Here is a 13,966-nt window from a genome sequence, read left to right on the forward strand (position 1 = left end):
TTATCTTTCTCTCTCCCTTATCATTATGCAGTGATGAGTTATCTTTCCCTCTTCCTTATCATTATGACAGTAGTGAGTTATCTTTCCCTCTTCCTTATCATTATGACAGTAGTGAGTTATCTTTCTCTCTTCCTTTTCATTATGACAGTGATGAGTTATCTTTCCCTCTTCCTTATCATTATGACAGTGATGAGTTATCTTTCCCTCTTCCTTATCATTATGACAGTGATGAGTTATCTTTCCCTCTTCCTTATCATTATGACAGTGATGAGTTATCTTTTCCTCTTCCTTATCATTATGACAGTAGTGAGTTATCTTTCCCTCTTCCTTATCATTATGACAGTGATGAGTTATCTTTCCCTCTTCCTTATCATTATGACAGTAGTGAGTTATCTTTCCCTCTTCCTTATCATTATGACAGTGGTGAGTTATCTTTCCCTCTTCCTTATCATTATGACAGTGATGAGTTATCTTTCCCTCTTCCTTATCATTATGACAGTAGTGAGTTATCTTTCCCTCTTCCTTATCATTATGACAGTAGTGAGTTATCTTTCCCTCTTCCTTATCATTATGACAGTAGTGAGTTATCTTTCCCTCTTCCTTATCATTATGACAGTAGTGAGTTATCTTTCCCTCTTCCTTATCATTATGACAGTGGTGAGTTATCTTTCTCTCTTCCTTATCATTATGACAGTGATGAGTTATCTTTCTCTCTTCCTTATCATTATGACAGTAGTGAGTTATCTTTCACTCTTCCTTATCATTATGACAGTAGTGAGTTATCTTTCTCTCTTCCTTATCATTATGACAGTAGTGAGTTATCTTTCCCTCTTCCTTATCATTATGACAGTAGTGAGTTATCTTTCACTCTTCCTTATCATTATGACAGTAGTGAGTTATCTTTCTCTCTTCCTTATCATTATGACAGTGATGAGTTATCTTTCTCTCTTCCTTATCATTATGACAGTAGTGAGTTATCTTTCACTCTTCCTTATCATTATGACAGTAGTGAGTTATCTTTTCCTCTTCCTTATCATTATGACAGTAGTGAGTTATCTTTCCCTCTTCCTTATCATTATGACAGTAGTGAGTTATCTTTCCCTCTTCCTTATCATTATGACAGTAGTGAGTTATTTTTCTCTCTTCCTTATCATTATGACAGTGGTGAGTTATCTTTCTCTCTTCCTTATCATTATGACAGTGGTGAGTTATCTTTCCCTCTTCCTTATCATTATAACAGTAGTGAGTTATCTTTTCCTCTTCCTTATCATTATGACAGTGGTGAGTTATCTTTTCCTCTTCCTTATCATTACGACAGTAGTGAGTTATCTTTTCCTCTTCCTTATCATTATGACAGTAGTGAGTTATCTTTCTCTCTTCCTTATCATTATAACAGTGGTGAGTTATCTTTTCCTTTTCCTTATCATTATGACAGTAGTGAGTTATCTTTCCCTCTTCCTTATCATTATAACAGTGGTGAGTTATCTTTTCCTCTTCCTTATCATTATGACAGTGGTGAGTTATCTTTCCCTCTTCCTTATCATTATGACAGTGGTGAGTTATCTTTCTCTCTTCCTTATCATTATGACAGTGGTGAGTTATCTTTCTCTCTTCCTTATCATTATGACAGTAGTGAGTTATCTTTCCCTCTTCCTTATCATTATGACAGTAGTGAGTTATCTTTCCCTCTTCCTTATCATTATGACAGTAGTGAGTTATCTTTCCCTCTTCCTTATCATTATGACAGTGGTGAGTTATCTTTTCCTCTTCCTTATCATTATGACAGTAGTGAGTTATCTTTCCCTCTTCCTTATCATTATAACAGTAGTGAGTTATCTTTTCCTCTTCCTTATCATTATAACAGTAGTGAGTTATCTTTCCTCTTCCTTATCATTATAACAGTAGTGAGTTATCTTTTTCTCTTCCTTATCATTATAACAGTAGTGAGTTATCTTTCCTCTTCCTTATCATTATGACAGTAGTGAGTTATCTTTCTCTCTTCCTTATCATTATGACAGTAGTGAGTTATCTTTCCTCTTCCTTATCATTATGACAGTAGTGAGTTATCTTTCCCTCTTCCTTATCATTATGACAGTAGTGAGTTATCTTTTCCTCTTCCTTATCATTATGACAGTAGTGAGTTATCTTTCCTCTTCCTTATCATTATGACAGTAGTGAGTTATCTTTCCCTCTTCCTTATCATTATGACAGTAGTGAGTTATCTTTCCCTCTTCCTTATCATTATGACAGTAGTGAGTTATCTTTCCCTCTTCCTTATCATTATGACAGTAGTGAGTTATCTTTCCCTCTTCCTTATCATTATGACAGTAGTGAGTTATCTTTCCCTCTTCCTTATCATTATGACAGTAGTGAGTTATCTTTCACTCTTCCTTATCATTATGACAGTAGTGAGTTATCTTTCCCTCTTCCTTATCATTATGACAGTAGTGAGTTATCTTTCCCTCTTCCTTATCATTATGACAGTAGTGAGTTATCTTTCCCTCTTCCTTATCATTATGACAGTAGTGAGTTATCTTTCCCTCTTCCTTATCATTATGACAGTAGTGAGTTATCTTTCTCTCTTCCTTATCATTATGACAGTAGTGAGTTATCTTTCCCTCTTCCTTATCATTATGACAGTAGTGAGTTATATCTTTCCCTCTTCCTTATCATTATGACAGTAGTGAGTTATCTTTCCCTCTTCCTTATCATTATGACAGTAGTGAGTTATCTTTCCCTCTTCCTTATCATTATGACAGTAGTGAGTTATCTTTCCTCTCTTCCTTATCATTATGACAGTAGTGAGTTATCTTTCCCTCTTCCTTATCATTATGACAGTAGTGAGTTATCTTTCCCTCTTCCTTATCATTATGACAGTAGTGAGTTATCTTTTCCTCTTCCTTATCATTATGACAGTGGTGAGTTATCTTTCCCTCTTCCTTATCATTATGACAGTAGTGAGTTATCTTTCCCTCTTCCTTATCATTATGACAGTAGTGAGTTATCTTTCCCTCTTCCTTATCATTATGACAGTAGTGAGTTATCTTTCCCTCTTCCTTATCATTATGACAGTAGTGAGTTATCTTTCCCTCTTCCTTATCATTATGACAGTGGTGAGTTATCTTTCCCTCTTCCTTATTATTATGACAGTAATGAGTTATCTCTTTCCCTCTTCCTTATCATTATGACAGTAGTGAGTTATCTTTCCCTCTTCCTTATCATTATGACAGTGAGTGAGTTTCTTTCCCTCTTCCTTATCATTATGACAGTAGTGAGTTATCTTTCCCTCTTCCTTATCATTATGACAGTAGTGAGTTATCTTTCCCTCTTCCTTATCATTATGACAGTAGTGAGTTATCTTTCCCTCTTCCTTATCATTATGACAGTAGTGAGTTATCTTTCCCTCTTCCTTATCATTATGACAGTAGTGAGTTATCTTTCCCTCTTCCTTATCATTATGACAGTAGTGAGTTATCTTTCCCTCTTCCTTATCATTATGACAGTAGTGAGTTATCTTTCCCTCTTCCTTATCATTATGACAGTAGTGAGTTATCTTTTCCTCTTCCTTATCATTATGACAGTAGTGAGTTATCTTTCCCTCTTCCTTATCATTATGACAGTAGTGAGTTATCTTTTCCTCTTCCTTATCATTATGACAGTAGTGAGTTATCTTTCCCTCTTCCTTATCATTATGACAGTAGTGAGTTATCTTTCCCTCTTCCTTATCATTATGACAGTAGTGAGTTATCTTTCCCTCTTCCTTATCATTATGACAGTAGTGAGTTATCTTTCCCTCTTCCTTATCATTATGACAGTAGTGAGTTATCTTTCCCTCTTCCTTATCATTATGACAGTAGTGAGTTATCTTTTCCTCTTCCTTATCATTATGACAGTAGTGAGTTATCTTTCCCTCTTCCTTATCATTATGACAGTAGTGAGTTATCTTTCCCTCTTCCTTATCATTATGACAGTGATGAGTTATCTTTCCCTCTTCCTTATCATTATGACAGTAGTGAGTTATCTTTTCCTCTTCCTTATCATTATGACAGTAGTGAGTTATCTTTCCCTCTTCCTTATCATTATGACAGTAGTGAGTTATCTTTTCCTCTTCCTTATCATTATGACAGTGATGAGTTATCTTTCCCTCTTCCTTATCATTATGACAGTAGTGAGTTATCTTTCCCTCTTCCTTATCATTATGACAGTAGTGAGTTATCTTTCCCTCTTCCTTATCATTATGACAGTAGTGAGTTATCTTTCCCTCTTCCTTATCATTATGACAGTAGTGAGTTATCTTTCCCTCTTCCTTATCATTATGACAGTAGTGAGTTATCTTTCCCTCTTCCTTATCATTATGACAGTGGTGAGTTATCTTTCCCTCTTCCTTATCATTATGACAGTAGTGAGTTATCTTTCCCTCTTCCTTATCATTATGACAGTGAGTGAGTTATCTTTCCTCTTCCTTATCATTATGACAGTAGTGAGTTATCTTTCCCTCTTCCTTATCATTATGACAGTAGTGAGTTATCTTTCCCTCTTCCTTATCATTATGACAGTAGTGAGTTATCTTTCCCTCTTCCTTATCATTATGACAGTAGTGAGTTATCTTTCCCTCTTCCTTATCATTATGACAGTAGTGAGTTATCTTTCCCTCTTCCTTATCATTATGACAGTAGTGAGTTATCTTTCCCTCTTCCTTATCATTATGACAGTAGTGAGTTATCTTTCTCTCTTCCTTATCATTATGACAGTAGTGAGTTATCTTTCCCTCTTCCTTATCATTATGACAGTAGTGAGTTATCTTTTCCTCTTCCTTATCATTATGACAGTAGTGAGTTATCTTTCCCTCTTCCTTATCATTATGACAGTGGTGAGTTATCTTTTCCTCTTCCTTATCATTATGACAGTAGTGAGTTATCTTTCCCTCTTCCTTATCATTATGACAGTGATGAGTTATCTTTCCCTCTTCCTTATCATTATGACAGTAGTGAGTTATCTTTCTCTCTCTTCCTTATCATTATGACAGTAGTGAGTTATCTTTCTCTCTTCCTTATCATTATGACAGTAGTGAGTTATCTTTCTCTCTTCCTTATCATTATGACAGTAGTGAGTTATCTTTCCCTCTTCCTTATCATTATGACAGTAGTGAGTTATCTTTCCCTCTTCCTTATCATTATGACAGTAGTGAGTTATCTTTTCCTCTTCCTTATCATTATGACAGTAGTGAGTTATCTTTCTCTCTTCCTTATCATTATGACAGTGATGAGTTATCTTTCCCTCTTCCTTATCATTATGACAGTAGTGAGTTATCTTTCCCTCTTCCTTATCATTATGACAGTAGTGAGTTATCTTTCCCTCTTCCTTATCATTATGACAGTAGTGAGTTATCTTTCTCTCTTCCTTATCATTATGACAGTGATGAGTTATCTTTCACTCTTCCTTATCATTATGACAGTAGTGAGTTATCTTTCTCTCTTCCTTATCATTATGACAGTGATGAGTTATCTTTTCCTCTTCCTTATCATTATGACAGTAGTGAGTTATCTTTCCCTCTTCCTTATCATTATGACAGTAGTGAGTTATCTTTCCCTCTTCCTTATCATTATGACAGTAGTGAGTTATCTTTTCCTCTTCCTTATCATTATGACAGTAGTGAGTTATCTTTCCCTCTCTTCCTTATCATTATGACAGTAGTGAGTTATCTTTCCCTCTTCCTTATCATTATGACAGTAGTGAGTTATCTTTCTCTCTTCCTTATCATTATGACAGTAGTGAGTTATCTTTCCCTCTTCCTTATCATTATGACAGTAGTGAGTTATCTTTCCTTATCTTTTATCATTATGACAGTAGTGAGTTATCTTTCCCTCTTCCTTATCATTATGACAGTAGTGAGTTATCTTTCCCTCTTCCTTATCATTATGACAGTGTGAGTTATCTTTCCCTCTTCCTTATCATTATGACAGTAGTGAGTTATCTTTCCTCTTCCTTATCATTATGACAGTAGTGAGTTATCTTTCCCTCTTCCTTATCATTATGACAGTAGTGAGTTATCTTTTCTCTCTTCCTTATCATTATGACAGTAGTGAGTTATCTTTCCCTCTTCCTTATCATTATGACAGTAGTGAGTTATCTTTCCCTCTTCCTTATCATTATGACAGTAGTGAGTTATCTTTCCCTCTTCCTTATCATTATGACAGTAGTGAGTTATCTTTCCTCTTCCTTATCATTATGACAGTAGTGAGTTATCTTTCCCTCTTCCTTATCATTATGACAGTAGTGAGTTATCTTTCCCTCTTCCTTATCATTATGACAGTAGTGAGTTATCTTTCCCTCTTCCTTATCATTATGACAGTAGTGAGTTATCTTTCCCTCTTCCTTATCATTATGACAGTAGTGAGTTATCTTTCCCTCTTCCTTATCATTATGACAGTAGTGAGTTATCTTTCCTCTTCCTTATCATTATGACAGTAGTGATTATCTTTCCTCTTCCTTATCATTATGACAGTAGTGAGTTATCTTTCCCTCTTCCTTATCATTATGACAGTAGTGAGTTATCTTTCCCTCTTCCTTATCATTATGACAGTAGTGAGTTATCTTTCTCTCTTCCTTATCATTATGACAGTAGTGAGTTATCTTTCCCTCTTCCTTATCATTATGACAGTAGTGAGTTATCTTTCCCTCTTCCTTATCATTATGACAGTGAGTGAGTTATCTTTCCTCTTCCTTATCATTATGACAGTAGTGAGTTATCTTTCTCTCTTCCTTATCATTATGACAGTGGTGAGTTATCTTTCCCTCTTCCTTATCATTATGACAGTAGTGAGTTATCTTTTCCTCTTCCTTATCATTATGACAGTAGTGAGTTATCTTTCTCTCTTCCTTATCATTATGACAGTAGTGAGTTATCTTTCCCTCTTCCTTATCATTATGACAGTAGTGAGTTATCTTTCCCTCTTCCTTATCATTATGACAGTAGTGAGTTATCTTTCCCTCTTCCTTATCATTATGACAGTAGTGAGTTATCTTTCCCTCTTCCTTATCATTATGACAGTAGTGAGTTATCTTTCCCTCTTCCTTATCATTATGACAGTAGTGAGTTATCTTTCCCTCTTCCTTATCATTATGACAGTAGTGAGTTATCTTTCCCTCTTCCTTATCATTATGACAGTAGTGAGTTATCTTTACCTCTCTTCCTTATCATTATGACAGTAGTGAGTTATCTTTCCCTCTTCCTTATCATTATGACAGTAGTGAGTTATCTTTCCCTCTTCCTTATCATTATGACAGTAGTGAGTTATCTTTCCCTCTTCCTTATCATTATGACAGTAGTGAGTTATCTTTCCCTCTTCCTTATCATTATGACAGTAGTGAGTTATCTTTCCCTCTTCCTTATCATTATGACAGTGGTGAGTTATCTTTCCCTCTTCCTTATCATTATGACAGTAGTGAGTTATCTTTCCCTCTTCCTTATCATTATGACAGTAGTGAGTTATCTTTCTCTCTTCCTTATCATTATGACAGTAGTGAGTTATCTTTCCTCTCTTCCTTATCATTATGACAGTAGTGAGTTATCTTTCCCTCTTCCTTATCATTATGACAGTAGTGAGTTATCTTTCCCTCTTCCTTATCATTATGACAGTAGTGAGTTATCTTTCCCTCTTCCTTATCATTATGACAGTGGTGAGTTATCTTTCCCTCTTCCTTATCATTATGACAGTGATGAGTTATCTTTCTCTCTTCCTTATCATTATAACAGTGATGAGTTATCTTTCCCTCTTCCTTATCATTATGACAGTGGTGAGTTATCTTTTCCTCTTCCTTATCATTATGACAGTAGTGAGTTATCTTTCCCTCTTCCTTATCATTATGACAGTAGTGAGTTATCTTTCCTCTTCCTTATCATTATGACAGTAGTGAGTTATCTTTCCCTCTTCCTTATCATTATGACAGTAGTGAGTTATCTTTCCCTCTTCCTTATCATTATGACAGTAGTGAGTTATCTTTCCTCTTCCTTATCATTATGACAGTAGTGAGTTATCTTTCCTCTTCCTTATCATTATGACAGTAGTGAGTTATCTTTCCCTCTTCTTTATCATTATGACAGTAGTGAGTTATCTTTCCCTCTTCCTTATCATTATGACAGTAGTGAGTTATCTTTCCCTCTTCCTTATCATTATGACAGTAGTGAGTTATCTTTCCCTCTTCCTTATCATTATGACAGTAGTGAGTTATCTTTCCTCTTCCTTATCATTATGACAGTAGTGAGTTATCTTTCCTCTTCCTTATCATTATGACAGTAGTGAGTTATCTTTTCCTCTTCCTTATCATTATGACAGTAGTGAGTTATCTTTTCCTCTTCCTTATCATTATGACAGTAGTGAGTTATCTTTCCCTCTTCCTTATCATTATGACAGTATCTTTCCTTCCTTATCATTAGACAGTGTGAGTTATCTTTCCTCTTCCTTATCATTATGACAGTAGTGAGTTATCTTTCCCTCTTCCTTATCATTATGACAGTAGTGAGTTATCTTTCCCTCTTCCTTATCATTATGACAGTAGTGAGTTATCTTTCCCTCTTCCTTATCATTATGACAGTAGTGAGTTATCTTTCTCTCTTCCTTATCATTATGACAGTAGTGAGTTATCTTTCCCTCTTCCTTATCATTATGACAGTAGTGAGTTATCTTTCCCTCTTCCTTATCATTATGACAGTAGTGAGTTATCTTTCCTCTTCCTTATCATTATGACAGTAGTGAGTTATCTTTCCCTCTTCCTTATCATTATGACAGTAGTGAGTTATCTTTCTCTCTTCCTTATCATTATGACAGTAGTGAGTTATCTTTCACTCTTCCTTATCATTATGACAGTAGTGAGTTATCTTTCCCTCTTCCTTATCATTATGACAGTAGTGAGTTATCTTTTCCTCTTCCTTATCATTATGACAGTAGTGAGTTATCTTTCCCTCTTCCTTATCATTATGACAGTGGTGAGTTATCTTTCCCTCTTCCTTATCATTATGACAGTAGTGAGTTATCTTTCCCTCTTCCTTATCATTATGACAGTAGTGAGTTATCTTTTCCTCTTCCTTATCATTATGACAGTAGTGAGTTATCTTTCACTCTTCCTTATCATTATGACAGTAGTGAGTTATCTTTCCCTCTTCCTTATCATTATGACAGTAGTGAGTTATCTTTTCCTCTTCCTTATCATTATGACAGTAGTGAGTTATCTTTCCCTCTTCCTTATCATTATGACAGTAGTGAGTTATCTTTCCCTCTTCCTTATCATTATGACAGTAGTGAGTTATCTTTCCTCTTCCTTATCATTATGACAGTGGTGAGTTATCTTTCCCTCTTCCTTATCATTATAACAGTGATGAGTTATCTTTCTCTCTTCCTTATCATTATGACAGTAGTGAGTTATCTTTCCCTCTTCCTTATCATTATGACAGTAGTGAGTTATCTTCCCTCTTCCTTATCATTATGACAGTAGTGAGTTATCTTTCCCTCTTCCTTATCATTATGACAGTAGTGAGTTATCTTTCCCTCTTCCTTATCATTATGACAGTCGTGATTACTATTATGACAGTGTGAGTTATCTTTCCCTCTTCCTTATCATTATGACAGTAGTGAGTTATCTTTCCCTCTTCCTTATCATTATGACAGTAGTGAGTTATCTTTCCTCTTCCTTATCATTATGACAGTAGTGAGTTATCTTTCCCTCTTCCTTATCATTATGACAGTAGTGAGTTATCTTTCCCTCTTCCTTATCATTATGACAGTAGTGAGTTATCTTTCCCTCTTCCTTATCATTATGACAGTGATGAGTTATCTTTCACTCTTCCTTATCATTATGACAGTAGTGAGTTATCTTTCTCTCTTCCTTATCATTATGACAGTAGTGAGTTATCTTTTCCTCTTCCTTATCATTATGACAGTAGTGAGTTATCTTTCTCTCTTCCTTATCATTATGACAGTGATGAGTTATCTTTCTCTCTTCCTTATCATTATGACAGTAGTGAGTTATCTTTCACTCTTCCTTATCATTATGACAGTAGTGAGTTATCTTTCTCTCTTCCTTATCATTATGACAGTAGTGAGTTATCTTTCCCTCTTCCTTATCATTATGACAGTAGTGAGTTATCTTTCTCTCTTCCTTATCATTATGACAGTGGTGAGTTATCTTTCCCTCTTCCTTATCATTATGACAGTGATGAGTTATCTTTCCCTCTTCCTTATCATTATGACAGTAGTGAGTTATCTTTCCCTCTTCCTTATCATTATGACAGTAGTGAGTTATCTTTTCCTCTTCCTTATCATTATGACAGTAGTGAGTTATCTTTCCCTCTTCCTTATCATTATGACAGTAGTGAGTTATCTTTCCCTCTTCCTTATCATTATGACAGTAGTGAGTTATCTTTCCCTCTTCCTTATCATTATGACAGTGGTGAGTTATCTTTCCCTCTTCCTTATCATTATGACAGTGAGTGAGTTATCTTTTCCTCTTCCTTATCATTATGACAGTAGTGAGTTATCTTTCCCTCTTCCTTATCATTATGACAGTAGTGAGTTATCTTTCCTCTTCCTTATCATTATGACAGTAGTGAGTTATCTTTCCTCTTCCTTATCATTATGACAGTGTGAGTTATCTTTCCTCTTCCTTATCATTATGACAGTAGTGAGTTATCTTTCCCTCTTCCTTATCATTATGACAGTGAGTGAGTTATCTTTCCCTCTTCCTTATCATTATGACAGTAGTGAGTTATCTTTCCTCTTCCTTATCATTATGACAGTAGTGAGTTATCTTTTCCTCTTCCTTATCATTATGACAGTAGTGAGTTATCTTTCCTCTTCCTTATCATTATGACAGTAGTGAGTTATCTTTCCCTCTTCCTTATCATTATGACAGTAGTGAGTTATCTTTCCTCTTCCTTATCATTATGACAGTAGTGAGTTATCTTTTCCTCTTCCTTATCATTATGACAGTAGTGAGTTATCTTTCCCTCTTCCTTATCATTATGACAGTAGTGAGTTATCTTTCTCTCTTCCTTATCATTATGACAGTAGTGAGTTATCTTTCACTCTTCCTTATCATTATGACAGTAGTGAGTTATCTTTCCCTCTTCCTTATCATTATGACAGTAGTGAGTTATCTTTCCTCTTCCTTATCATTATGACAGTGAGTGAGTTATCTTTCCTCTTCCTTATCATTATGACAGTAGTGAGTTATCTTTCCCTCTTCCTTATCATTATGACAGTGTGAGTTATCTTTTCCTCTTCCTTATCATTATGACAGTAGTGAGTTATCTTTCCCTCTTCCTTATCATTATGACAGTAGTGAGTTATCTTTCACTCTTCCTTATCATTATGACAGTAGTGAGTTATCTTTCCCTCTTCCTTATCATTATGACAGTAGTGAGTTATCTTTCCCTCTTCCTTATCATTATGACAGTAGTGAGTTATCTTTCCTCTTCCTTATCATTATGACAGTAGTGAGTTATCTTTCCCTCTTCCTTATCATTATGACAGTAGTGAGTTATCTTTCCCTCTTCCTTATCATTATGACAGTAGTGAGTTATCTTTCCCTCTTCCTTATCATTATGACAGTAGTGAGTTATCTTTCCCTCTTCCTTATCATTATGACAGTAGTGAGTTATCTTTCCCTCTTCCTTATCATTATGACAGTAGTGAGTTATCTTTCCCTCTTCCTTATCATTATGACAGTAGTGAGTTATCTTTCTCTCTTCCTTATCATTATGACAGTGATGAGTTATCTTTCTCTCTTCCTTATCATTATGACAGTAGTGAGTTATCTTTCCCTCTTCCTTATCATTATGACAGTGAGTGAGTTATCTTTCCCTCTTCCTTATCATTATGACAGTAGTGAGTTATCTTTCCCTCTTCCTTATCATTATGACAGTAGTGAGTTATCTTTTCCTCTTCCTTATCATTATGACAGTAGTGAGTTATCTTTCTCTCTTCCTTATCATTATGACAGTAGTGAGTTATCTTTCTCTCTTCCTTATCATTATGACAGTAGTGAGTTATCTTTCCCTCTTCCTTATCATTATGACAGTAGTGAGTTATCTTTCCCTCTTCCTTATCATTATGACAGTGATGAGTTATCTTTCTCTCTTCCTTATCATTATGACAGTAGTGAGTTATCTTTCACTCTTCCTTATCATTATGACAGTAGTGAGTTATCTTTCTCTCTTCCTTATCATTATGACAGTAGTGAGTTATCTTTCTCTCTTCCTTATCATTATGACAGTAGTGAGTTATCTTTCCCTCTTCCTTATCATTATGACAGTAGTGAGTTATCTTTCCTCTTCCTTATCATTATGACAGTAGTGAGTTATCTTTCCCTCTTCCTTATCATTATGACAGTAGTGAGTTATCTTTCCCTCTTCCTTATCATTATGACAGTAGTGAGTTATCTTTCCCTCTTCCTTATCATTATGACATGAGTTATCTTTCCCTCTTCCTTATCATTATGACAGTAGTGAGTTATCTTTTCTCTTCCTTATCATTATGACAGTAGTGAGTTATCTTTCCCTCTTCCTTATCATTATGACAGTAGTGAGTTATCTTTCCTCTTCCTTATCATTATGACAGTAGTGAGTTATCTTTCCTCTTCCTTATCATTATGACAGTAGTGAGTTATCTTTCCCTCTTCCTTATCATTATGACAGTAGTGAGTTATCTTTCCCTCTTCCTTATCATTATGACAGTAGTGAGTTATCTTTCTCTCTTCCTTATCATTATGACAGTAGTGAGTTATCTTTCCCTCTTCCTTATCATTATGACAGTAGTGAGTTATCTTTCCTCTTCCTTATCATTATGACAGTAGTGAGTTATCTTTCCTCTTCCTTATCATTATGACAGTAGTGAGTTATCTTTCCTCTTCCTTATCATTATGACAGTAGTGAGTTATCTTTCTCTCTTCCTTATCATTATGACAGTAGTGAGTTATCTTTCCCTCTTCCTTATCATTATGACAGTAGTGAGTTATCTTTCTCTCTTCCTTATCATTATGACAGTAGTGAGTTATCTTTCTCTCTTCCTTATCATTATGACAGTGAGTGAGTTATCTTTCCCTCTTCCTTATCATTATGACAGTGATGAGTTATCTTTCCTCTTCCTTATCATTATGACAGTAGTGAGTTATCTTTTCCTCTTCCTTATCATTATGACAGTAGTGAGTTATCTTTCCCTCTTCCTTATCATTATGACAGTAGTGAGTTATCTTTTCCTCTTCCTTATCATTATGACAGTAGTGAGTTATCTTTCCTCTTCCTTATCATTATGACAGTAGTGAGTTATCTTTCCTCTTCCTTATCATTATGACAGTAGTGAGTTATTTTCCTATCCTTATCATTATGACAGTGTGAGTTATCTTCTCTTCCTTATCATTATGACAGTAGTGAGTTATCTTTCCCTCTTCCTTATCATTATGACAGTAGTGAGTTATCTTTCCCTCTTCCTTATCATTATGACAGTGATGAGTTATCTTTTACTCTTCCTTATCATTATGACAATGATGAGTTATCTTTTCCTCTTCCTTATCATTATGACAGTAGTGAGTTATCTTTCCCTCTTCCTTATCATTATGACAGTAGTGAGTTATCTTTCCCTCTTCCTTATCATTATGACAGTAGTGAGTTATCTTTCCTCTTCCTTATCATTATGACAGTAGTGAGTTACTTTCTTTCATTATGAAGTATGAGTTATCTTTCTCTTCCTTATCATTATGACAGTAGTGAGTTATCTTTCACTCTTCCTTATCATTATGACAGTGATGAGTTATCTTTCTCTCTTCCTTATCATTATGACAGTAGTGAGTTATCTTTCCCTCTTCCTTATCATTATGACAGTAGTGAGTTATCTTTCCCTCTTCCTTATCATTATGACAGTAGTGAGTTATCTTTCTCTCTTCCTTATCATTATGACAGTGATGAGTTATCTTT

This window comes from Argopecten irradians, chromosome 1 (genome assembly GCF_041381155.1).
Source record: "Argopecten irradians isolate NY chromosome 1, Ai_NY, whole genome shotgun sequence".
Lineage (NCBI taxonomy): Eukaryota > Metazoa > Mollusca > Bivalvia > Pectinida > Pectinidae > Argopecten > Argopecten irradians.